Source organism: Oncorhynchus kisutch, linkage group LG19, assembly GCF_002021735.2.
Source record: "Oncorhynchus kisutch isolate 150728-3 linkage group LG19, Okis_V2, whole genome shotgun sequence".
Taxonomy (NCBI): domain Eukaryota; kingdom Metazoa; phylum Chordata; class Actinopteri; order Salmoniformes; family Salmonidae; genus Oncorhynchus; species Oncorhynchus kisutch.
This window is the reverse complement of record NC_034192.2, coordinates 56,280,625-56,306,331: the sequence shown is the minus strand read 5'-3', so window position 1 is coordinate 56,306,331 and position 25,707 is coordinate 56,280,625. Positions and strand designations below refer to the sequence as shown.

The 25,707-nt window shown below is 46.3% G+C and overlaps 1 pseudogene; it reads right to left on the bottom strand.

Moving 5' to 3' along the window:
• Positions 1 to 612: 612 nt before the first annotated feature.
• LOC116354980 (histone-lysine N-methyltransferase PRDM9-like) overlaps positions 613 to 25,707 on the bottom strand; it is a 32,450-nt pseudogene continuing 7,355 nt past the window's right edge.

The window sequence follows — 25,707 nt, the reverse complement described above, 5'->3', positions numbered from 1 at the left end:
GCAGCTGTCAATTGTTGTCTCTGATTGAGAATCATACTTAGGTAGCCTTTTTTCCACCTGGGTTTCGTGGGTGTTTAATTTCTGTTTAGTGTTTGTCCTTCACCTCGTTTGTTGTTTATTGTTTTTGTTCAGTGTTCATTTTGCTTCATTAAATTATGGACACTTACCACGCTGCGTTTTGGTCCTCCGATCCTTCTCGCTACTCCTCCTCAGAAGAGGAGGACGAGATCTCTTACACTTCTAGTAAACACGGATCATCAAAGTTTAAATGTACTTATGGAGTGCGCATCATCATCAGGAAATTAAAAGTGAATTAACGGAATGATTAGGATGAAGAAGATTACTGAATCCTCCTCTGGGTGAGTTGTTAATATCTGACACTAATTACACAAGATTAACACCAAAGGCATATTTTATTATCACATAGAAATGGATTAAACCCTTGTCATGTTTATAACTTGGAAGGTATATATTTCAGTTGAATAAAGACTTTCCCTAGTATTTACACATATAACATTTATGTAAGATTTCATCTACATTTATGCCTAACATTTTTTTTTTAAATGGTTAGTGTTGAAAGTTCCACGAATATCATAATTAATCAGTACCTATGTAAAAGAAAATACATATTTTAAATTATTTCTTGTAACAGTGATGTAAGTGTAATGTTCAATCAGGGTTACATTACCGTCCCAATTTCAAGAGAAATCTAAAGTTCTTTACTCTTTTTAGAACACTGGTGTATCTTTAGCTTTCCTGACCGACTGAAGCTCCTCCCACACTGGGAGCAGTAGAACAGCTTTCCTCCTGTGTGAATGGGCTGGTGTCTGATGAGATGTCTCCCTGTTGTGAAGCTCTCCCCACACTGAGAACAGTAGAACAGCTTTTCTCCTGTGTGAATGGGCTGGTGTCTGATGAGATGTCTCCCTGTTGTGAAGCTCTCCCCACACTGAGAACAGTAGAACAGCTTTTCTCCTGTGTGAATGGGCTGGTGTCTGATGAGATGTCTCCCTGTTGTGAAGCTCTCCCCACACTGAGAACAGTGGTGTGGCTTTGGCTTGTCCGTCTCTCTCTGTTTCCTGGTGGGAGCTGGGTTGAATAAAGCTGTGGTGGTTCCATGGTGTTATGAGCTGCTGGAGGACATGAGATTCTCTGATCTGATCTCTCCACTCCTCAACAGTCTGACATACTCATCATGGTGACATCTCTTTATGTGCTTGAGGAGGAAGATCTGAGAGGTGAAGGAGAACGGACAGCCAGAGCACGAGAAGATCTGAGAGGTGAAGGAGAACGGACAGCCAGAGTACGAGAAGATCTGAGAGGTGAAGGAGAACGGACAGCCAGAGCACGAGAAGGTCTGGAAAGACTCAACGTTCACATCTGAGAGAGAGATGGAGGGGAGAGAGAAAGAGAGAGTAATTAGAATAAGGGAAACCAAGTTCACATTATCATTATTTTTCTAACAAATCAAATCAAATCAAATCAAATTTATTTATATAGCCCTTCGTACATCAGCTGATATCTCAAAGTGCTGTACAGAAACCCAGCCTAAAACCCCAAACAGCAAGCAATGCAGGTGGAGAAGCACGGTGGCTAGGAAAAACTCCCTAGAAAGGCCAATACCTAGGAAGAAACCTAGAGAGGAACCAGGCTATGTGGGGTGGCCAGTCCTCTTCTGGCTGTGCCGGGTGGAGATTATAACAGAACATGGTCAAGATGTTCAATGTTCATAAATGACCAGCATGGTCGAATAATAATAAGGCAGAACAGTTGAAACTAGAGCAGCAGCACAGTCAGGTGGAAGTTGAAACTGGAGCAGCAGCATGGCCAGGTAGACTGGGGACAGCAAGGAGTCATCATGTCAGGTAGTCCTGGGGCATGGTCCTAGGGCTCAGGTCAGTTGAAACTGGAACAGCAGCATGGCCAGGTGGACTGGGGACAGCAAGGAGTCATCATGTCAGGTAGTCCTGGGGCATGGTCCTAGGGCTCAGGTCCTCCGAGAGAGAGAAAGAAAGAGAGAAGGAGAGAATTAGAGAACGCACACTTAGATTCACACAGGACACCGAATAGGACAGGAGAAGTACTCCAGATATAACAAACTGACCCCAGCCCCCCGACACATAAACTACTGCAGCATAAATACTGGAGGCTGAGACAGGAGGGGTCAGGAGACACTGTGGCCCCATCCGAGGACACCCCCGGACAGGGCCAAACAGGAAGGATATAACCCCACCCACTTTGCCAAAGCACAGCCCCCACACCACTAGAGGGATATCTTCAACCACCAACCTACCATCCTGAGACAAGGCTGAGTATAGCCCACAAAGATCTCCGCCACGGCACAACCCAACACACCTGACATGAACAGAGAAAACTCCAGTATGGCCAGTATGATAATACACAGCACAAATATATTTAACATCAATGAGGAGTTTCAATTGAGCAATTAGTAATAATGTATGTATTAGGAAGTAAAAAATGAATGTAAGAGGAGTGAACTGAGGAGGATGTAGCAAGGGCAGTTTCAGAGGAATAGAGAGAGGGATGAAGAGAGGAGGATAAGGTAAGGGCAGTTTCAGAGGAATAGAGAGGGATGAAGAGAGGAGGATAAGGTAAGGGGAGTTTCAGAGGAATAGAGAGGGATGAAGAGAGAAGGATAAGGTAAGGGCAGTTTCAGAGGAATAGAGAGAGGGATGAAGAGAGAAGGATAAGGTAAGGGCAGTTTCAGAGGAATAGAGAGAGGGATGAAGAGAGGAGGACAAAGTAAGGGGAGTGCTCTTGTTGTTCCAGAGGAAGAGATTAAGAGAGGAGGATAAGGTAAGGGGAGTTCTCTTGTTGTTCCAGAGGAATAGAGAGAGGGATGAAGAGAGGAGGATAAGGTAAGGGGAGTGTTCTTGTTGTTCCAGAGGAAGGGATGAAGAGAGGAGGATAAGGTAAGGGGAGTTCTCTTGTTGTTCCAGAGGAATAGAGAGGGATGAAGAGAGGAGGATAAGGTAAGGGGAGTGTTCTTGTTGTTCCAGAGGAAGGGATGAAGAGAGGAGGATAAGGTAAGGGGAGTTCTCTTGTTGTTCCAGAGGAATAGAGAGGGATGAAGAGAGGAGGATAAGGTAAGGGGAGTGTTCTTGTTGTTCCAGAGGAAGGGATGAAGAGAGGAGGATAAGGTAAGGGGAGTTCTCTTGTTGTTCCAGAGGAATAGAGAGAGGGATGAAGAGAGGAGGATAAGGTAAGGGCAGTGCTCTTGTTGTTCCAGAGGAATAGAGAGATGGATGAAGAGAGGGGAGAGTGTTAGGTACCTGTAGCAGAGCTCTTTCTGTCCCAGAGGTAGTCGAAGACAATGCCCAGGTCTCTGGAGTCTCCCCTCCGTACCAAACAAACAGCTATGGGCTTACAGCAGCGGTACATAATCCCTCCTCTGTACTGGAAGGACACCAGATTCTGTTCTTCTTCACCACGAGCACAGTTCACATACCTGGGAGAGAAGTAGGGGGTTAATTATGTACAAGAACTACATTAAGATTATCAGCTATCAAATAGAGTATGAGACAGGTAGGTACATAGAGAAAAAGGAGAAAGAAGATTGAGACTTGAGACAGAGAGAAACAGGAGGAGGAGGACTGTGAGACTTCCTCTGTACTTACAGAGAGAAACAGGAGGAAGAGGACTGTGAGACTTCCTCTGTACTTACAGAGAGAAACAGGAGGAGGAAGAGGACTGTGAGACTTCCTCTGTACTTACAGAGAGAAACAGGAGGAGGAAGAGGACTGTGAGACTTCCTCTGTACTTACAGAGAGAAACAGGAGGAAGAGGACTGTGAGACTTCCTCTGTACTTAGAGAGAAACAGGAGGAAGAGGACTGTGAGACTTCCTCTGTACTTACAGAGAGAAACAGGAGGAAGAGGACTGTGAGACTTCCTCTGTACTTACAGAGAGAAACAGGAGGAAGAGGACTGTGAGACTTCCTCTGTACTTACAGAGAGAAACAGGAGGAAGAGGACTGTGAGACTTCCTCTGTACTTACAGAGAGAAACAGGAGGAGGAAGAGGACTGTGAGACTTCCTCTGTACTTACAGAGAGAAACAGGAGGAGGAAGAGGACTGTGAGACTTCCTCTGTACTTACAGAGAGAAACAGGAGGAAGAGGACTGTGAGACTTCCTCTGTACTTACAGAGAGAAACAGGAGGAAGAGGACTGTGAGACTTCCTCTGTACTTACAGAGAGAAACAGGAGGAAGAGGACTGTGAGACTTCCTCTGTACTTACAGAGAGAAACAGGAGGAAGAGGACTGTGAGACTTCCTCTGTACTTACAGAGAGAAACAGGAGGAGGAGGACTGTGAGACTTCCTCTGTACTTACAGAGAGAAACAGGAGGAGGAAGAGGACTGTGAGACTTCCTCTGTACTTACAGAGAGAAACAGGAGGAAGAGGACTGTGAGACTTCCTCTGTACTTACAGAGAGAAACAGGAGGAAGAGGACTGTGAGACTTCCTCTGTACTTACAGAGAGAAACAGGAGGAAGAGGACTGTGAGACTTCCTCTGTACTTACAGAGAGAAACAGGAGGAAGAGGACTGTGAGACTTCCTCTGTACTTACAGAGAGAAACAGGAGGAAGAGGACTGTGAGACTTCCTCTGTACTTACAGAGAGAAACAGGAGGAAGAGGACTGTGAGACTTCCTCTGTACTTACAGAGAGAAACAGGAGGAGGAAGAGGACTGTGAGACTTCCTCTGTACTTACAGAAACAGGAGGAAGAGGACTGTGAGACTTCCTCTGTACTTACAGAGAGAAACAGGAGGAGGAGGACTGTGAGACTTCCTCTGTACTTACAGAGAGAAACAGGAGGAGGAAGAGGACTGTGAGACTTCCTCTGTACTTACAGAGAGAAACAGGAGGAGGAAGAGGACTGTGAGACTTCCTCTGTACTTACAGAGAGAAACAGGAGGAAGAGGACTGTGAGACTTCCTCTGTACTTACAGAGAGAAACAGGAGGAAGAGGACTGTGAGACTTCCTCTGTACTTACAGAGAGAAACAGGAGGAAGAGGACTGTGAGACTTCCTCTGTACTTACAGAGAGAAACAGGAGGAAGAGGACTGTGAGACTTCCTCTGTACTTACAGAGAGAAACAGGAGGAGGAGGACTGTAAGACTTCCTCTGTACTTACAGAGAGAAACAGGAGGAGGAAGAGGACTGTGAGACTTCCTCTGTACTTACAGAGAGAAACAGGAGGAAGAGGACTGTGAGACTTCCTCTGTACTTACAGAGAGAAACAGGAGGAAGAGGACTGTGAGACTTCCTCTGTACTTACAGAGAGAAACAGGAGGAAGAGGACTGTGAGACTTCCTCTGTACTTACAGAGAAAAACAGGAGGAAGAGGACTGTGAGACTTCCTCTGTACTTACAGAGAGAAACAGGAGGAAGAGGACTGTGAGACTTCCTCTGTACTTACAGAGAGAAACAGGAGGAAGAGGACTGTGAGACTTCCTCTGTACTTACAGAGAAAAACAGGAGGAAGAGGACTGTGAGACTTCCTCTGTACTTACAGAGAGAAACAGGAGGAAGAGGACTGTGAGACTTCCTCTGTACTTACAGAGAGAAACAGGAGGAAGAGGACTGTGAGACTTCCTCTGTACTTACAGAGAGAAACAGGAGGAAGAGGACTGTGAGACTTCCTCCGTACTTACAGAGAGAAACAGGAGGAAGAGGACTGTGAGACTTCCTCTGTACTTACAGAGAGAAACAGGAGGAAGAGGACTGTGAGACTTCCTCTGTACTTACAGAGAGAAACAGGAGGAGGAAGAGGACTGTGAGACTTCCTCTGTACTTACAGAAACAGGAGGAAGAGGACTGTGAGACTTCCTCTGTACTTACAGAGAGAAACAGGAGGAAGAGGACTGTGAGACTTCCTCTGTACTTACAGAGAGAAACAGGAGGAAGAGGACTGTGAGACTTCCTCCGTACTTACAGAGAGAAACAGGAGGAAGAGGACTGTGAGACTTCCTCTGTACTTACAGAGAGAAACAGGAGGAAGAGGACTGTGAGACTTCCTCTGTACTTACAGAGAAAAACAGGAGGAAGAGGACTGTGAGACTTCCTCTGTACTTACAGAGAGAAACAGGAGGAAGAGGACTGTGAGACTTCCTCTGTACTTACAGAGAGAAACAGGAGGAAGAGGACTGTGAGACTTCCTCTGTACTTACAGAGAAAAACAGGAGGAAGAGGACTGTGAGACTTCCTCTGTACTTACAGAGAGAAACAGGAGGAAGAGGACTGTGAGACTTCCTCTGTACTTACAGAGAGAAACAGGAGGAAGAGGACTGTGAGACTTCCTCTGTACTTACAGAGAGAAACAGGAGGAAGAGGACTGTGAGACTTCCTCTGTACTTACAGAGAGAAACAGGAGGAAGAGGACTGTGAGACTTCCTCTGTACTTACAGAGAGAAACAGGAGGAGGAAGAGGACTGTGAGACTTCCTCTGTACTTACAGAAACAGGAGGAAGAGGACTGTGAGACTTCCTCTGTACTTACAGAGAGAAACAGGAGGAAGAGGACTGTGAGACTTCCTCTGTACTTACAGAGAGAAACAGGAGGAAGAGGACTGTGAGACTTCCTCCGTACTTACAGAGAGAAACAGGAGGAAGAGGACTGTGAGACTTCCTCTGTACTTACAGAGAGAAACAGGAGGAAGAGGACTGTGAGACTTCCTCTGTACTTACAGAGAGAAACAGGAGGAGGAAGAGGACTGTGAGACTTCCTCTGTACTTACAGAGAGAAACAGGAGGAGGAGGACTGTGAGACTTCCTCTGTACTTACAGAGAGAAACAGGAGGAAGAGGACTGTGAGACTTCCTCTGTACTCACAGAGAGAAACAGGAGGAGGAAGAGGACTGAGACTTCCTCTGTACTTACAGAGAGAAACAGGAGGAGGAAGAGGACTGTGAGAATTCTGTGCTTCACAGTGTTGCTCACCTCATCCAGTCGGAGTGAGTGTCTCTCCCAGCATCGATGTAGCCGTACCAGTGTCTGCTCTTGTAGATCTGAGGAAAACAACAATTAATATTTACAGTTTTGATCAGGTTGGAAAATATGTAAGCACAGCCCAATGACACACACACTCCTCTCACCACCCAGGAGTATCCACTCTCTATGGCCTGGTCATTGTCTGTCATCTCTCCTTCATAAGGTCCATAGTGGGCTCCTGCAGGCACAGTGTTTCCTTGGTTGAACACCCCCAGTCCTGCTTCAGGGATGCCTGATGCCCTGACCTCCAGTCCGGACGGCAGGGTGAGTCTGGCCCTGTCAGGGGCTCCTAAGGGGGCAGGGATGTCAGGGACGAAGAAGGCAGGACCATGAAGCTCACACTCCTCCATGAAGAAAGACTTCCAGTCCTCACAGTCTGGGAGAGAGAAAGATAGAGAAAGATAAACAGAACATGTTAAACATCAGTTATCATGATGATAAAAAACTGAATGGTTGAGAAAGATAACATGACTCACAGAGGTAGTGGTCATCTTTGGGGACCTCATCCTCTGTGTAAGTTATTCTTGGTCTGTCTCTCAGGTTTCTACCGCGCTTGTATGTGTTCAGTGTTTTCTGCCTTTCCAGCCACTCTCTCTTAGACAAGCCTGGTGCAGACAATGCACACACACGCTTAATTTTTTTAGGATAGGGGGCAGCATTCAGAATTTTGGATGAAAAGCGTACCCAAAGTAAACTGCCTTCTACTCAGGCATACCTAGGAGACCCAGCTAGGATATGCATATACTTGGTAGATTTGGATAGAAAACACTCTGAAGTTTCTAAAACTGTTAAAATTATGTCTGTGAGTATAACAGAACATTTGGCAGGTGAAACCCCGAGGTGACAGTGTTTGCAATGATTTTTCTATGTGGATCTAGATTTCTAAGGCACTTGCTTGCAGTTCCTATCATTTCCACTGGATGTCAACAGTCTTTAGAAATGTGTTGATGTTTTTCTTTTGAGTAATGAAGAAGTATGGCTGTTCAGAATGAGGGTCGAGTCTAGTGCTGTTGTGGTTGGGGCCCAAAGTTGTATTAGGAAAGTTGTTGGAAATGTTTGGATCAAGATTACAGGTAACTTATTAGATATTTTGTAGTCATGTTGCACGAGTTGGAACCGGTGTTTTTCTGAATCAAACGCCAAATGAATGGAAATATTGGAGATATAACGATGGAATTTATCGAACAAAAGGACCATTTATGATGTTTATGGGACATATTGGAGTGCCAACAGAAGACCTTCAAAGGTAAGGCATGAATTATATCGTTATTTCCGAGTTTTGTGTCGCGCCTGGCGGGTTGAATTATGATTGTCATGTGTTTGTGTGATGGGGTGCTGTCCTCAGATAATAGCATGGTTTGCTTTCGCTGTAAAGCCTTTTTGAAATCTGACACGGTGGCTAGATTAAGTCAATGTGCCCCATCTTTTCTCTCAGACCAAATCAAATCTTAATTTCAAACTTTTAACAGTCTATTCATGTCTGTCCCTGTTACCCGAGGTTGATGGTTTGGGGTGCAACAAGCGAGTCCCTCTCTGAGTGAGAGCTGGTGTGTCTGCCCCTTCTCCCTGAGTGGAACGCCCTGCCTCCCCTCCACTGGTGCTGAAGGTTGCTTCACTCTGACCCTCCTGGAAAGAGGAGAGTTCAAACTGACCACTGGGTCTGTGTGTCATCATTACTTTACCTTTGTTTTGTAGCATCAATACACAGCTTGTCTCCTAGCCCCCCCTGTTCTCCACTGTGTGTGTCTGCTGTGCTGCCGTCTCTGAGGAAGACCACTTCTTCAGTCAGCTTCTCCAGGAATGGCAGGGGTGGTTCTGTGGGGCTGAGCGTTATGACAAATATCACAACGATGACTAGACAGAGCCGTCAACCCTCTTCATCTACAGAGTGGCAATTTCCTACAGAGCCTGATACACAGTGCCTTCAGTAAGTATTCACACCCCTTGACTTTTTGCACATTTGAATTTAAAATGGATTAAATGTAGGTTTGGTCTCTGGCCCACACACACACACACACATTGTCTCAGGATGCTTTACTGTTGGCATGACACAGGACTGATGGTAGCGCTCACCTTGTCTTCTCCGGACAAGCTTTTTGCCGGATGCCCCAAATATTCGGAAAGGGGATTCATCAGAGAAAATGGCTTTACCCCAGTCCTCAGCAGTCCAATCCCTGTACCTTTTGCAGAATATCAGTCTGTCCCTGATGTTTTTCCTAGAGAGAAGTGGCTTTTTTGCTGCCCTTCTTGACACCAGGCCATCCTCAAAATGTTTTCGCCTCACAGTGCGTGCAGATGCACTCACACCTGCCTGCTGCCATTCCTGAGCAAGCTCTGTACTGGTGGTGCCCTGATCCCGCAGCTGAATCAATTTTAGGAGACACTCCTGGAGCTTCCTGGACTTTCTTGGGCACCCTGTAGCCTTCTTCACAACAATTGAAACGCTCTCCTTGAAGTTCTTGATGATCCGATAAATGGTTGATTTAGGTGCAATCTTACTGGCAGCAATATCCTTGCCAGTGAAGCCATTTTTGTGCAAAGCAATGATGACGGCACATGTTTCCTTACAGGTAACAATGGTAGACAGAGGAAGAACAATGATTCCAAGCACCACCCTCCTTTTGAGGCTTCCAGTCTGTTATCCAAACTCAATCAGCTTGACAGAGTGATCTCCAGCCTTGTCCTCATCAACACTCACACCTGTGTTAACGAGAGAATCACTGACATGTCAGCTGGTCCTTTTGTGGCAGGGCTGAAATGCAGTGGAAATGTTTTTGGGGGATTCAGTTCATTTGCACGGCAAATAAGGACTTTGCTATTAATTGCAACTCATCTGATCACTCTTCATAACATTCTGGAGTATATGCAAATTGCCATTACACAAACTGAGGCAGCAGACTTTGTGAAAACTTATATTTGTGTCATTCTCAACTTTTGGTCACGACTGTAGAGCGCACGCCCAGTGCTCTAACATTGATGGGAATGGAGAGGGGTTGAGTGGGGATGCCCAGCTCAGATGCCAGGGCAACGTCCATAATACTCATATCGGCCCCCCCCCGGAGTCGATGAGTATCTGGAGAGACTTGGACTGGTCGCCCCACAGCAGGGTGACATGGAGAGGAGGGCACGTAGGGGGAGAAGCAACATTATCCTTAAGACCCACCAGAGTACTCATTCCTAACCATGAGCTACGTCTCTTGAAGGGACAGGTAGACAATGACCGGCAGTATCGCAATAGACAACTCTGAGTGTTAAGTCTGCGTACGCATTCGGCTGGAGACAGCCTAGCCCGGCCGAGCTGCATCACCTTGGAAAGGACAACTTGGCAGTCTTCGGAGGCTCTTGGAGGACGTCGGGTAAGCTCTGATCCTCTCGGGGACTCCCAGAGTTCATCAGATGCAAGGTGGGATCCTTGAGTGAGCAATTGGGACGGCAATCGGACCACTTCTCCCTCCTACGTTCCCGTACCCGACCATCGACCCGGATGGTTAAGGCGATGAGTGAGTCCAGATCCATTGGTAGTTCCCAGGCTGCAAGCTCATCTTTTACTTTTGCCGATAATCCGTGCAGGAATGTGTCAAACAGCGCTTCCGGGTTCCAGGCACCCTCCGCTGCTAGCGTGCGGAAAACCACTGCATAGTCTGCCACACTGAGGGAATCCTGCCGAAGCTGTAGTAACTTCCAGGCAGCCTCTCTGCTGGGCACCGGAGCCTCAAACTTTCCTCACCTCCGCCACGAATACCTCCAGACTGAGACAGATGGCGGATTGTTGCTCCCACACAACCGTGGCCCAGGGGAGTGCCCTCCCGGACATCAGCACAACAAAATGTGGAATAAGTCAAGGAGAATGAATACTTTCTGAAGGCATCATCATTTAATTCATTGTTTCACACTTCCTTGAGAGCACCAGTATCTGCCAGTGTAGTGCTTAAGAGAAACAAAAACTCACCAGATATAATAGTATGCACCTGTGCAGGTATTTTAAAAAACAGTTACATGTGCAGGTATTTTTTTTACAAAACACTTACCTGTACTGTAGGTACAGGGGAGGGGAGAGCCGGAGGGGTGTGTGTGTTGAGAGCACTGGTTGAGAGTCACAACTTTTTACCAGTTGTAGGCAGGCTATTTAGAATTGTCAAATGCATTCTAATGTTGACTATCAAGAGAAGCAAAGGGTTTCAGGCATTCTCAGTTCTTGGGTCTCGAGCGCTACACGAGTGCAAATTTGAAATGGAAATGATGGAACTCCCTCGCGTCCTTCTGTTATGGGAAAAAGTCCACAATGAGATTGACATTATATGTGGAGAACAATATATTTGCATCTGTTGGTCATCAAGTAGCCTATTACTTTTGATGCCATGTAGGCTACTATATCCTTCATAAAATACATATGTTGAAATGACTATATCACTGGAATCATACCAAATATATTTGTGCCACTTGTGTAGCCTACCTGGAGCTGGCAAATGGATAGATAATAAATAGTATATCACTTCAGTTTGTTGTTGTAGCCTTGTGTTATTATGCAATTATTAATGCCCATGTTTAGGTAATTAAATTAGATGTTATCAATTGTGACCATGGATACAGCTCTATCGCAAATGTATCATTCTCCACATTTGATGTCAGTTTCATTGTGGACTTTTCCATTAAATTATATGTTGTCCTATCAGGGACTATAGGCTACCTGCATCTAGCTCAGCAAACCATGGCAATGTTGAATTGAAATTATAAACACAGATTTTTGTCAGTAGCCATGCCTATTGAAATAACAAGTCAATCCCGCAAATATGCCATTTATAATGGTTTTTAGTCTTAACATCTGGCACATAATAACAGCACAGAAAATAGCCTAACATCTGTTTTTTGAAGTTCGTCCAAGAGATTTCGAGATCCTATGTCCAACTTCCATCACTCAAACTCTCCTGTTGGATTTATCTAGTTGTGCATATGCAGAAATTTAAATGATTTACAATTATAAACTGGGTGGTTCAAGCCCTGAATGCTGATTGGCTGACACCGGTGGTATATCAGACCACTCACCACAGGTATGACAAAACATGTATTTTTACTGCTCTAATTACGTCAGTAACCAGTTTATAATAGTAATAAGGCACCTCAGGGGTTTGTGATATATGGCCAATATACCACAGCTGTGTATCCAGGCACTCTGCGTTGCGCTAAGAACAACCCTTAGCCATGGTGTTATTGCTTAATTATAAACTGGGTGGTTTGAGCCTTAAATGCTGATTTCTGAAAGCGGTGGTATATTAAACCATGTACCACGGGTATGACAAAACTATTATTTTTACTGTTCAAATTACGTTGGTAACCAGTTTATAATACCATGAATATTGTACACAGACAGCTGCTGGAGCCAGCTCCCAGGGCACTGGTTGAGAGAATGCCAAGAGTGAGCAAAGCTGTCATCAAGGCCAAGAGTGGCTAAAATCTCAAATATAAAATAGATTTTGATTTGTTTAACACTTTTTTGGTTACTACATGATCCCATATATGTTATCTCATAGTTTTGATGTCTTCACTATTATGTAGAAAATCGTTTTAAAAATTAAGAAAAACACTGGAATGGTATATCCAATTTTTTTTTACTAGTACTGTATACGTATAGGTCTGTAGCAGTTTGGGTTAAGAGTGTCCCCCCCCTTTGAAGAGGGGGATGACCGCAGCTGCTTTCCAATCTTTGGGAATCTCAGACGACACGAAAGAGAGGTTGAACAGGCTAGTAATAGGGGTGGCAACAATTTCGGCAGATAATTTTAGAAAGAAAGGGTTCAGATTGTCTAGCCCGGCTGATTTGTAGGGGTCCAGATTTTGCAGCTCTTTCAGAACATCAGCTGACTGGATTTGGGAGAAAGGTAGAAATGGGGAATGTTTGGGCGAGTTGCTGTGTGCGATGCAGTGCTGTTGACCGGGGTGGGGGTAGCCAGGTGGAAAGCATGGCCAGCCGTAGAAAAATGCTTATTGAAATTCTCAATTGTAGTGGATTTATCAGTGGTGACAAGGTTTCCTATCTCCAGTGCAGTGGGCAGTTGAGAGGAGGTGTTCTTACTCTCCATGGACTTTACAGTGTCCCAGAACTTTTTTGAGTTAGTGTTGCAGGAAGCAAATTTCTGCTTGAAAAAGCTAGCCTTGGCTTTTCTAACTGCCTGTGTATAATGGTTTCTAGCAAACCTGAAAAGCTGCATATCACGGGGGCTGTTCGATGCTAATGCAGAACGCCATAGGATGTTTTTGTGTTGGTTAAGGGCAATCAGGTCTGGGGAGAACCAATCTGTTCCTGGTTCTAAATTTCTTGAATGGGGAATGCTTAGTTAAGATGGTTAGGAAGGCATTTAAAATAAACAGGCATCCTATACTGACGGGATGAGATCATTATCCTTCCAGGATACCCAGCCAGGTCGATTAGAAAGGCCTGCTCGCTGAAGTGTTTCAGGGAGCGTTTGACAGTGATGAGTGGAGGTCGCTTGACCGCTGACCCATTACGGATGCAGGCAATGAGGCAGTGATCGCTGAGATCTTGGTTGAAGACAGCAGAGGTGTATTTAGAGGACAAGTTGGTTAGGATGATATCTATGAGGGTGCCCGTGTTTACGGCTTTGGGGAGGGACCTGGTAGGTTCATTGATCATTTGTGTGAGATTGAGGGCATCAAGCTTAGATTGTAGGATGGCTGGAGTGTTCAGCATGTTCCAGTTTAGGTCGCCTAGCAGCACGAGCTCTGAAGATAGATGGGGGGCAATCAGTTCACATATGGTGTCCAGAGCACAGCTGGGGGCAGAGGGTGGTATAGCATGTGGCAACGGTCTATAGCAGGTGGCAACGGTGAGAGACTTGTTTTTAGAGAGGTGGATTTTTAAAAGTAGAAGTTCAAATTGTTTGGGTACAGACCTGGATAGTAGGACTCTGCAGGCTATCTTTGCAGTAGATTGCAACACCGCCCCCTTTGGCAGTTCTATCTGGTCTGAAAATGTTGTTTGGGATGAAAATTTCAGAATTTTTGGTGGTCTTCCTAAGCCAGGATTCAGACACAGCTAGAACATCCGGGTTAGCAGAGTGTGCTAAAGCAGTGAATAAAACAAACTTTGGGAGGAGGCTTCTAATGTTAACATGCATGAAACCAAGGCTATTACGGTTACAGAAGTCATCAAAAGAGAGCGCCTGGGGAATAGGAGTGGAGCTAGGCACTGCAGGGCCTGGATTCACCTCTACATCGCCAGAGGAACAGAGGAGGAGTTGGATAAGGGTACGGCTAAAAGCAATGAGAATAGGTAGTCTAGAACGTCTGGAACAGAGAGTAAAAGGAGGTTTCTGGGGGCGATAAAATAGCTTCAAGGTATAATGTACAGACAAAGGTATGGTAGGATGTGAATACAGAGGAGGTAAACCTAGGTATTGAGTGATGATGAGAGAGATATTGTCTCTAGAAACATCGTTGAAAACAATAGTTTAATTATATTTTTTAATATGTGATATGTTTTATGACTGCTGCAAAATGAATTGCCTCTCTGAGGACATTAAAGGTTTCTGGATATTGCACTTTAGGGATTTGTGGTGTATGGCCAATATGCCATGGATAAGGGATATGTCCTAAGAACAGCAATTAGCTGTTGCATATTGGCCAAACACCACACCTCCTCAGGCCTTATTGCTTAATCATAGCAGTCAAAACAAGCTAAATTGACATCCATTGTTGGAAAATGATCTGGCGAGTTTAATAAGGGCAAATTATATTTTCTCTTGCGACCTATTCTTAACATCACAAAAAGTATTATTTTGATGAAAAACATAATTTGTTTCTTAGCCTACGTCGTTAATATTACATTGATATTTCTTCTTAATTCGCTTGATAACATTATGGAAAAAGGGTTTATTGGATACATGTGGCAACTCCTCTCTTGCTGCAAAAAAAAACATTTTAAGCCTGATTTTCAGCCCTTGTGGGTGGATTTGAGTGGTCATTGGGCAAGAAATTTCTGCTTAACCTGGCAACCCTGACTATGTGTCATGTTCGTCGTAATGATGAGACCAAGGCGCAGCGTGATAAGAATACATTCTTCTTGTAATGAAGAATAAACACTGAACAAACTATACAAAACAAAACGACCGTGAAGCTATGAGACACGAGTACTGACAGGCAACTACACAGACAATAACCCATGAAATACCCAAGGAATATAGCTACCTAAATATGGTCCCCAATCAGAGACAATGATAAACAGCTGCTTCTGATTGAGAACCAATCTAGGCAACAATAGACATAAAAACACATAGACTGGAAAAACCCCATAAAAATACAAAAACCCTAGACAGGACAAAAAACACATATCACTCGTCACACCCTGACCTAACCAAAGTAATAAAGAAAACAAAGATAACTAAGGCCAGGGCCTGACAGTACCCCCCCCAAAGGTGCGGACTCCCGGCCGCAAACCTAAACATATATGGGAGGATCTGGGTGGGCATCTAACTTTGATGGCGGCTCTGGACGCCGCCCCCCTTTACATTGAGCCCTCCGCCCTTGTAGCACTGACCCGTGGATCCTCGCCGGAGGCTCATTACTGCAGATCATCGCTGGTGTCCCCAAACTGGGCACCATCGTTGGAGGTTCCGGACTGTGGCCCGTCGTTGGAGGTTCCGGACTGTGGCCCGTCGCCGGAGGTTCCGGACTGTGGCCCGTCGCCGGAGGTTCCGGACTGTGAACTGTCGCCGGAGGTTCCGGACTGTGACCCGTCGCCGGAGGTTCCGGACTGTGGCCCGTCGCCGGAGGTTCCGGACTGTGAACTGTCGCCGGAGGTTCCGGACTGTGAACTGTCGCTGGAGGTTCCGGACTGTGACCTGTCGCCGGAGGTTCCGGACTGTGAACTGTCGCCAGAGGTTCCGGACTGTGAACTGTCGCCGGAGGTTCCGGACTGGGTACTGTCGCCGGAGGTTCCGGACTGTGACCCGTCGCCGGAGGTTCCGGACTGTGAACTGTCGCCAGAGGTTCCGGACTGTGAACTGTCGCCGGAGGTTCCGGACTGGGTACTGTCGCCGGAGGTTCCGGACTGGGTACTGTCTCCGGAGGTTCCGGACTGGGTACTGTCTCCGGATGCTCCGGACTTTCTCACATTTCATTAGATGGGTCCATTCAATCTTTGAGAAATACATCTTCAAATCATGGAAATCATCCTAGTGGGAGTGTGCAGGTGTAGCTATAACGTTGGCTCAGTTACAAATGACACAATCAGAAATCACTTGAACATATCAGATACAGTAGCTACCTAGCTAGATGGCTAAATTTTACCTCTCCATTTTAAAGTGGACCCATCTAGAGGTTGACATGGGAGTGAAAATTCATTCCTGTCCCGTCTTGTCCTGTAACTTGTTTTCCTGTGCTGTCCTGAACCTGCAACAGTTATATATCCCTGGAACATTACTGTCCCTTCCCGATAAAGATCATTCCCATCCCGTGCTCATTTTTGAATGCAGAAATATGTAGGCTATTGTGTTTGTTTAGGAACTATTGAGAATAATTTCAGTAATGCAATATGCGACTGTGATATGTGGTTGTCTTACCTATTTTAGCTAAATGCACTGACTGTAGGCCTATGTCGTATTCTATAAATGACCGAAATGTATATGGACTAAGGCTGTAGGATGAGGACAGAAACCCCAGCAGGATGGTCTGCTCAGCACAGGCATACAACTGTAGTCTGCAGATGAGCATTGCATACATATTAACATTTACAACACATTAACATTTACAACATGAACATAAAAAATAAATAACCTGAGCAGCAGTACTGCATAAGTCAATCCACTTTTATTTCACTCTTCACCACAGATGGCACGGTTTGGTTAAATACTCAAACAATTGAGCTTGACAGCAAGGTTGTTAGAGAGTAGGGCAGCTTCAGTATGTCGCTTCAGGCTGCTTGTCCCTCTCTGCTCTCTGCTTGATAGCCTATTTGATTAAACCTCAGCATTTTTTACAAGCCATGTACTTCGTTCCTTTGTTGCTAAAGACAACTGAACTCCCTCAAATTTAGCTAAAACATTTTTTATTGGGCTTAATATTAATGTTATTGATGGGTCCTTGGCTGCAACTGACATAGGTTGGCAATTTACAACTGGAGCGAACGGGGAGCAAACTGGGTGAGGAGAAATTACTATTTATTTTGTTATGGATTTCTATTAAGTAAACTATATTAGGCATCGCCTACACTGTTGGTTATCTTTTATGAAATGCTCCACACATTACATATTTCCGCCCAAAAAACTACATTTATAACTATTAACGTTATTGTACTGCCCTTTCCTGAAGACTATTTGATCCTGTCCAGAAGTTGAATAGAATTTGAATCCTATTCCTGACAGAAACCCGAGAGTCGTGGGAGTCCTGTTCCCTTGTCAACCTCTAGTCCCATCATCAGTGTCTTAGTCTATGCTACTTTAGTTACCGTTAGCTGATAAACTAGCTAGGCATTTTTCAACTCACCTCTTAAGAACTTGTAGCTACAATTCGGATTATAGGGAAATAGTTAATATCATTATCAACTGTTAATTTGCCAACAGGTAGCTAATTTCACTATTTTGGTTAACTAGCTAACGTTAGCGTTAGTCTTTTAGCTAGCTAGCTCCCACTAGCTAGGTACATATTGTTAGGGTTGCGTCAATCGAATCTGGTATCAGGATAAATATGACACTGAGTCACGGAATTGTATACTACGTATTTTTTATTAGCTAAGCAATAAGTGGTAAATGCAATTTTCGTATATACGGGCTCTCTGTCCCACCTCGCAGGGCAAACAGAGAACTGACTTGTTCCTGACCAAGATATTATAATATACTCTTGACAGAAGTAGTTCCTGCTTCCTTGTCGGCCTGTCAGAGTAGAGACTGGGTGTGGTTTAGACTTGTAGTTGAGTAGAATATACAGTTATCAGGCACTTGGCTCCTGTTATCTAACAAAATACCATTTGCTCTCGCAACACTACGTTCTGAATGTGCCCCCCCAACTCATTGCACAGGTCCTGTCTTCATGTTATTCTGTATTTTTCCATCATGAGAAAGGCCCATGGCCCTGAAACTGTTAACAATGTCTCAAGTCAGCTATGTTGCATAACACATATACCCACACAAGCCAACAGCAAATAATATTCCATCACATATGATATGGTAACGGGCTATAGTGTATAACACAGAACCTCACAATACATAGTAGCTAACAGTGTAGCTAGCTAGCTACGTTACAGTATGTTACTGTATTGTAATTTCTGTACTGTAATTTAGCACTAAAACGTGTTGATGGTACTAGCTACTGTACATTACCGAGCTAACAAGTTATTCTCAATATAGCTAATAACATAACAATGTTTTACTAGTTATAGCCTGGTATTCTAGCTAGCTAACTAAATTGCCTACCTTTTGAAACCGTTGTTTGGGAAAAACTACCCAATGTAATCCGGCCGTCCACAGCTCAGTCACTCTAAACTAGTCCTACTCTACCTATTGTTTTTCTTGTGTTACTATTTCCTTTTTTGGGGGGAAAATATTTGTCGTTTTAATTCTGCATTGTTGGGAATGGGCTCGTAAGTAAGCATTTCACTTTAAAGTCTTCACCTGTTGTATTCGGCGCTTGTGACCAATACAATTTGATTTTATCCCTCCTGGAGAGCAAGCAGGATTTTCTCCCAGACCTATTTTAAAGAGAGAGTTCACACAAATGACAAAATAAAAAATGTTTGTGTCCTTACCTTGAAAGCAGTCTATGGACAAGGAGACTGGTGGTCACCCACTACCATCAACCATGAATATGTCCTGTGCAGAGCCCTGGTGTAGTGGTAACACTTTCTCTGCATGTTCTGCATACAACTTTCCACCTGAGAACAGAGATCAATCCCTGCTTCCAACCTTCCCACTGTTTCTAGCCTTTGCCTATTTCATTACTGTCTGAATAAAGTGTCAAACCACCTAAGATATTAGCATACTTGAAATGCCCCCCCCCCCCCCGTCAAAACAAATAAAAAATCCCAAAGTAACAAAGTTGTCCAATGTTGAGTGTTAATTTAATGTTCAAAGCATCCTGAATACACCTGACGTGTGGTTTTTATTCTTGTTATTTTCCACCCTGGTGATTGGCCTAAGCCATGTCAAACAAAGTAGAATTGCAGGAAATGACTTTAAAACATTTTCTCCCGTCTGGGTTGTTCCAGGGGACAGTTGTTCCAGGGGACATTCACATAGCAAATCTCACTTCAAGCTTCTTTCAAAATAAAATCTGCCCTGTTGTTAGTTATACCCACAATGATCTAAAATAGGTTTGTTGTTGTTCATTCAGGCTTTTAAATCTGAAATTAAATCTGAAATGAATGACCAGAAAGATATATATCCATTGCTTTTACGCTATAGGCTACAGGTCAGATTTTTCTCTGCACCAAGACACAGAGGGGGGGAGAGGGGAAGAAAGAGGGTGGTAGAGAGAGACAGGGAGAGAGAGAAAGATGGAGAGGGGAAGAAAGAGGGTGGTAGAGAGAGACAGGGGGAGAGAGAAAGATGGGGAGGGGAAGAAAGAGGGTGGTAGAGAGAGATAGGGAGAGAGAGAACGATGGAGAGGGGAAGAAAGAGGGTGGTAGAGAGAGACAGGGAGAGAGAGAAAGATGGAGAGGGGAAGATAGAGGGTGGTAGAGAGAGACAGGGAGAGAGAGAAAGATGGAGAGGGGAAGAAAGAGGGTGGTAGAGAGAGACAGGGAGAGAGAGAAAGATGGAGAGGGGAAGAAAGAGGGTGGTAGAGAGAGACAGGGAGAGAGAGAAAGATGGAGAGGGGAAGAAAGAGGGTGGTAGAGAGAGACAGGGGGAGAGAGAAAGATGGAGAGGGGAAGAAAGAGGGTGGTAGAGAGAGATAGGGAGAGAGAGAACGATGGAGAGGGGAAGAAAGAGGGTGGTAGAGAGAGACAGGGGGAGAGAGAAAGATGGAGAGGGGAAGAAAGAGGGTGGTAGAGAGAGACAGGGTGGTAGAGAGAGACAGGGAGAGAGAGAAAGATGGAGAGGGGAAGAAAGAGGGTGGTAGAGAGAGACAGGGAGAGAGAGAAAGATGGAGAGGGGAAGAAAGAGGGTGGTAGAGAGACAGGGAGAAAGAGAAAGATGGAGAGGGGAAGATAGAGGGTGGTAAGAGAGAGACAGGGGGAGAGAGAAAGATGGAGAGGGGAAGAAAGAGGGTGGTAGAGAGAGACAGGGAGAGAGAGAACGATGGAGAGGGGAAGAAAGAGGGTGGTAGAGAGAGACAGGGAGAGAGAGAAAGATGGAGAGGGGAAGATAGAAGGTGGTAGATATAGACAGGGAGAGAGAGAAAGATGGAGAGGGGAAGAAAGAGGGTGGTAGAGCGAGACAGGGAGAGAGAGAAAGATGGAGAGGGAAGAAAGAGGGTGGTAGAGAGAGACAGGGAGAGAGAGAAAGATGGAGAGGGGAAGAAAGAGGGTGGTAGAGAGAGACAGGGAGAGAGAGAAAGATGGAGAGGGGAAGAAAGAGGGTGGTAGAGAGAGACAGGGAGAGAGAGAAAGATGGAGAGGGGAAGAAAGAGGGTGGTAGAGAGAGACAGGGAGAGAGAGAAAGATGGAGAGGGGAAGAAAGAGGGTGGTAGAGAGAGACAGGGGGAGAGAGAAAGATGGAGAGGGGAAGAAAGAGGGTGGTAGAGAGAGATAGGGAGAGAGAGAACAATGGAGAGGGGAAGAAAGAGGGTGGTAGAGAGAGACAGGGGGAGAGAGAAAGATGGAGAGGGGAAGAAAGAGGGTGGTAGAGAGAGACAGGGAGAGAGAAAGATGGAGAGGGGAAGAAAGAGGGTGTAGAGAGAGACAGGGAGAGAGAGAAAAATGGAGAGGGGAAGATAGAGGGTGGTAGAGATAGACAGGGAGAGAGAGAAAGATGGAGAGGGGAAGAAAGAGGGTGGTAGAGAGAGACAGGGAGAGAGAGAAAGATGGAGAGGGGAAGAAAGAGGGTGGTAGAGAGAGACAGGGAGAGAGAGAAAGATGGAGAGGGGAAGAAAGAGGGTGGTAGAGAGAGACAGGGAGAGAGAGAAAGATGGAGAGGGGAAGAAAGAGGGTGGTAGAGAGACAGGGAGAGAGAGAAAGATGGAGAGGGGAAGAAAGAGGGTGGTAGAGAGAGACAGGGGGAGAGAGAAAGATGGAGAGGGGAAGAAAGAGGGGTGGTAGAGAGAGACAGGGAGAGAGAGAAAGATGGAGAGGGGAAGAAAGAGGGTGGTAGAGAGAGACAGGGGGAGAGGAAAGATGGAGAGGGGAAGAAAGAGGGTGGTAGAGAGAGATAGGGAGAAGAGAACGATGGAGAGGGGAAGAAAGAGGTGGATAGAGAGAGACAGGGGGAGAGAGAAAGATGGAGAGGGAAGAAAGAGGGTGGTAGAGAGAGACAGGGAGAGAGAGAAAAGATGGAGAGGGAAGAAAGAGGGTGGTAGAGAGAGACAGGGGGAGAGAGAAGATGGAGAGGGGAAGAAAGAGGTGGTAGAGAGAGACAGGGGGAGAGAGAAAGATGGAGAGGGGAAGAAAGAGGGTGGTGAGAGAGATAGGGAGAGAGAACGATGGAGAGGGAAGAAAGAGGTGGTAGAGAGGAGACAGGGGAGAGAGAAAGATGGAGAGGGGAAGAAAGAGGTGGTATAGAGAGACAGGGAGAGAGAAAGATGGAGAGGGGAAGAAAGAGGGTGGTAGAGAGAGACAGGGGGAGAGAGAAAGATGGAGAGGGGAAGAAGAGGGTGGTAGAGAGAGATAGGGAGAGAGAGAACGATGGAGAGGGGAAGAAAGAGGGTGGTAGAGAGAGACAGGGGGAGAGAGAAAGATGGAGAGGGGAAGAAAGAGGGTGGTAGAGAGAGACAGGGAGAGAGAGAAAGATGGAGAGGGGAAGAAAGAGGTGGTAGAGAGAGACAGGGAGAAAGAGAAAGATGGAAAGGGGAAGATAGAGGGTGGTAAGAGAGAGACAGGGGGAGAGAGAAAGATGGAGAGGGGAAGAAAGAGGGTGGTAGAGAGAGACAGGGAGAGAGAGAACGATGGAGAGGGGAAGAAGAGGGTGGTAGAGAGAGACAGGGAGAGAGAGAAAGATGGAGAGGGGAAGATAGAAGGTGGTAGATATAGACAGGGAGAGAGAGAAAGATGGAGAGGGAAGAAAGAGGGTGGTAGAGCGAGACAGGGAGAGAGAGAAAGATGGAGAGGGGAAGAAAGAGGGTGGTAGAGAGAGACAGGGAGAGAGAGAAGATGGAGAGGGGAAGAAAGAGGGTGGTAGAGAGAGACAGGGAGAGAGAGAAAGATGGAGAGGGGAAGAAAGAGGGTGGTAGAGAGAGACAGGGAGAGAGAGAAAGATGGAGAGGGGAAGAAAGAGGGTGGTAGAGGAGAGACAGGGGGAGAGAGAAAGATGGAGAGGGGAAGAAAGAGGGTGGTAGAGAGAGATAGGGAGAGAGAGAACAATGGAGAGGGGAAGAAAGAGGGTGGTAGAGAGAGACAGGGGGAGAGAGAAAGATGGAGAGGGGAAGAAAGAGGGTGGTAGAGAGAGACAGGGAGAGAGAGAAAGATGGAGAGGGGAAGAAAGAGGGTGGTAGAGCGAGACAGGAGAGAGAGAAAGATGGAGAGGGGAAGAAAGAGGGTGGTAGAGAGAGACAGGGAGAGAGAGAAAGATGGAGAGGGGAAGAAAGAGGGTGGTAGAGAGAGACAGGGGGAGAGAGAAAGATGGAGAGGGGAAGAAAGAGGGTGGTAGAGAGAGACAGGGAGAGAGAGAAGATGGAGAGGGGAAGAACGAGGGTGGTAGAGAGAGATAGGTAGAGAGAGAACGATGGAGAGGGGAAGAAAGAGGGTGGTAGAGAGAGACAGGGGGAGAGAGAAAGATGAAGAGGGGAAGAAAGAGGGTGGTAGAGAGAGACAGGGAGAGAGAGAAAGATGGAGAGGGGAAGAAAGAGGGTGGTAGAGAGAGACAGGGAGAAAGAGAAAGATGGAGAGGGGAAGAAAGAGGGTGGTAAGAGAGAGACAGGGGAGAGAGAAAGATGGAGAGGGGAAGAAAGAGGGTGGTAGAGAGAGACAGGGAGAGAGAGAACGATGGAGAGGGGAAGAAAGAGGGTGGTAGAGAGAGACAGGGAGAGAGAGAAAGATGGAGAGGGGAAGATAGAGGGTGGTAGAGATAGACAGGGAGAGAGAGAAAGATGGAGAGGGGAAGAAAGAGGGTGGTAGAGAGAGACAGGGAGAGAGAGAAGATGGAGAGGGGAAGAAAGAGGTGGTAGAGAGAGACAGGGAGAGAGAGAAAGATGGAGAGGGGAAGAAAGAGGGTGTAGAGAGAGACAGGGAGAGAGAGAAAGATGGAGAGGGGAAGAAAGAGGGTGGTAGAGAGAGACAGGGAGAGAGAGAAAGATGGAGAGGGGAAGAAAGAGGGTGGTAGAGAGAAGACAGGGGGAGAGAGAAAGATGGAGAGGGGAAGAAAGAGGGTGGTAGAGAGAGATAGGGAGGAGAGAATGATGAGAGGGGATGAAGAGGGTGGTAGAGAGAGACAGGGGGAGAGAGAAAGATGGAGAGGGGAAGAAAGAGGTGGTAGAGAGAGACAGGGAGAGAGAGAAAGATGGAGAGGGGAAGAAAGAGGGTGGTAGAGAGAGACAGGGAGAGAGAGAAAGATGGAGAGGGGAAGAAAGAGGGTGGTAGAGAGAGACAGGGAGAGAGAGAAAGATGGAGAGGGGAAGAAAGAGGGTGGTAGAGAGAGACAGGGAGAGAGAGAAAGATGGAGAGGGGAAGAAAGAGGGTGGTAGAGAGAGACAGGGGAGAGAGAAAGATGGAGAGGGGAAGAAGAGGGTGGTAGAGAGAGATAGGGAGAGAGAGAACGATGGAGAGGGGAAAGAAAGAGGGTTGGTAGAGAGAGACAGGGAGAGAGAGAAAGATGAGAGGGGAAGAAAGAGGGTGGTAGAGAGAGACAGGGAGAGAGAAAGATGGAGAGGGAAGAAGAGGGTGGTAGAGAGAGACAGGGGAGAGAGAAAGATGGAGAGGGGAAGAAAGAGGGTGGTTAGAGAGAGACAGGGAGAGAGAGAAAGATGGAGAGGGGGAAGAAAGAGGGTGGTAGAGAGAGACAGGGAGAGAGAGAAAGATGAGAGGGGAAGATAGAGGGTGGTAGAGATAGACAGGAGAGAGAGAAAGATGGAGAGGGGAAGAAGAGAGGGTGGTAGAGAGAGACAGGGAGAGAGAGAAAGATGGAGAGGGGAAGAAAGAGGGTGGTAGAGAGAGACAGGGAGAGAGAGAAAAGATGGAGAGGGAAGAATTAGGGGTGGTAGAGAGAGACAGGGAGAGAGAGAAAGATGGAGAGGGGAAGAAAGAGGGTGGTAGAGATAGACAGGGAGAGAGAGAAAGATGGAGAGGGAAGAAGAGGGTGGTTAGAGAGAGACAGGGAGAGAGAGAAAGATGGAGAGGGGAAAGAAGAGGGTGGTAGGAGAGAGACAGGGAGAGAGAGAAAGATGGAGAGGGGAAGAAGAGGTGGTAGAGAGAGACAGGGAGAGAGAGAAAGATGGAGAGGGGAAGAAGAGGGGTGGTAGAGAGAGACAGGGGGATAGAGAAAGATGGAGAGGGGATAGTAGATGTGGTGGTAGAGATATGCCAGGGAGAGAGAGAAAGATGGAGAGGGGAAGAAAGAGGGTGTAGAGAGAGACAGGGAGAGAGAGAAAGATGGAGAGGGGAAGAAAGAGGGTGGTAAGAGAGACCAGGGAGAGAGAGAAAGATGGAGAGGGGAAGAAAGAGGGTGGTAGAGAGAGAACAGGTAGAAGAGAGAAAGATGGAGAAGGAAAGAAAGAGGGTGGGTTATGAGAGGAGACAGGGGAGAGAAGAGAGAGGAAAGATGGACGAGGGGAAGAAAGAGGTCGTGGTTAGAGAGAGACAGGAGAGAGAGAAGAGGGAGAGGGAAAGAAAAAGAAGAAGAAAGAAAGAGGGTTGGTTTTAGAGCGAGGACGGGAGAGAGAGAAAGATGGATGAGGGAAGGATAAGAGGGCTGGTAGAGAGAGACAGGGAGGAGACGAGAAAGATGGAGAGGGGAAGAAAGAGGGGTGGTGGTAGAGAGAGACAGGGGGAGAGAGAAAGATGGAGAGGGGAAGAAAGAGGGTGGTAGAGAGAGAGACAGGGAGAGAGGAAAAGAGAAGAGGAGAGGGGAAGAAAGAAAGAGGGTGTGGTAGAGATAGAAGGGCAGAGAGAGACAGAAAGATGGATAGGGGAAGAACGATTGGTGTTTGGTAGAGCGAGACAGGGGGGTGAGAGAGAAAGATGGAGAGGGAGAAAGAAGGGGTGGGGTTAGCGAGAGACGGAGAGGGAAGAAGAGGGTGGTAGAGAGAGACAGGGAGAGGAGAAAGATGGAGATGGGAATAGAAGGGTTGTAAGAGATACAGGGAGAGAGAGAAAGATGGAGAGGGGAAAAAGAGGGTGGTAGTAGATAGACACAGGGATAGAGAGAAAGATGGAGAGGGGAAGAAAGAGTGTGGTAGAGATAGAACAGGTAGAGAGAGAAAGATGGAGAGGGGAAGAATTAGGTTGTAGAGAAGAGACAGGGAGAGAGAGAAAGATGGAGAGGGAAAAAGAGGTGGTAGAGATAGACAGGGAGAGAGAGAAAGATGGAGAGGGGAAGAAAGAGGGTGGTAGAGAGAGACAGGGAGAGAGAGAAAGATGGAGAGGGGAAGAAAGAGGG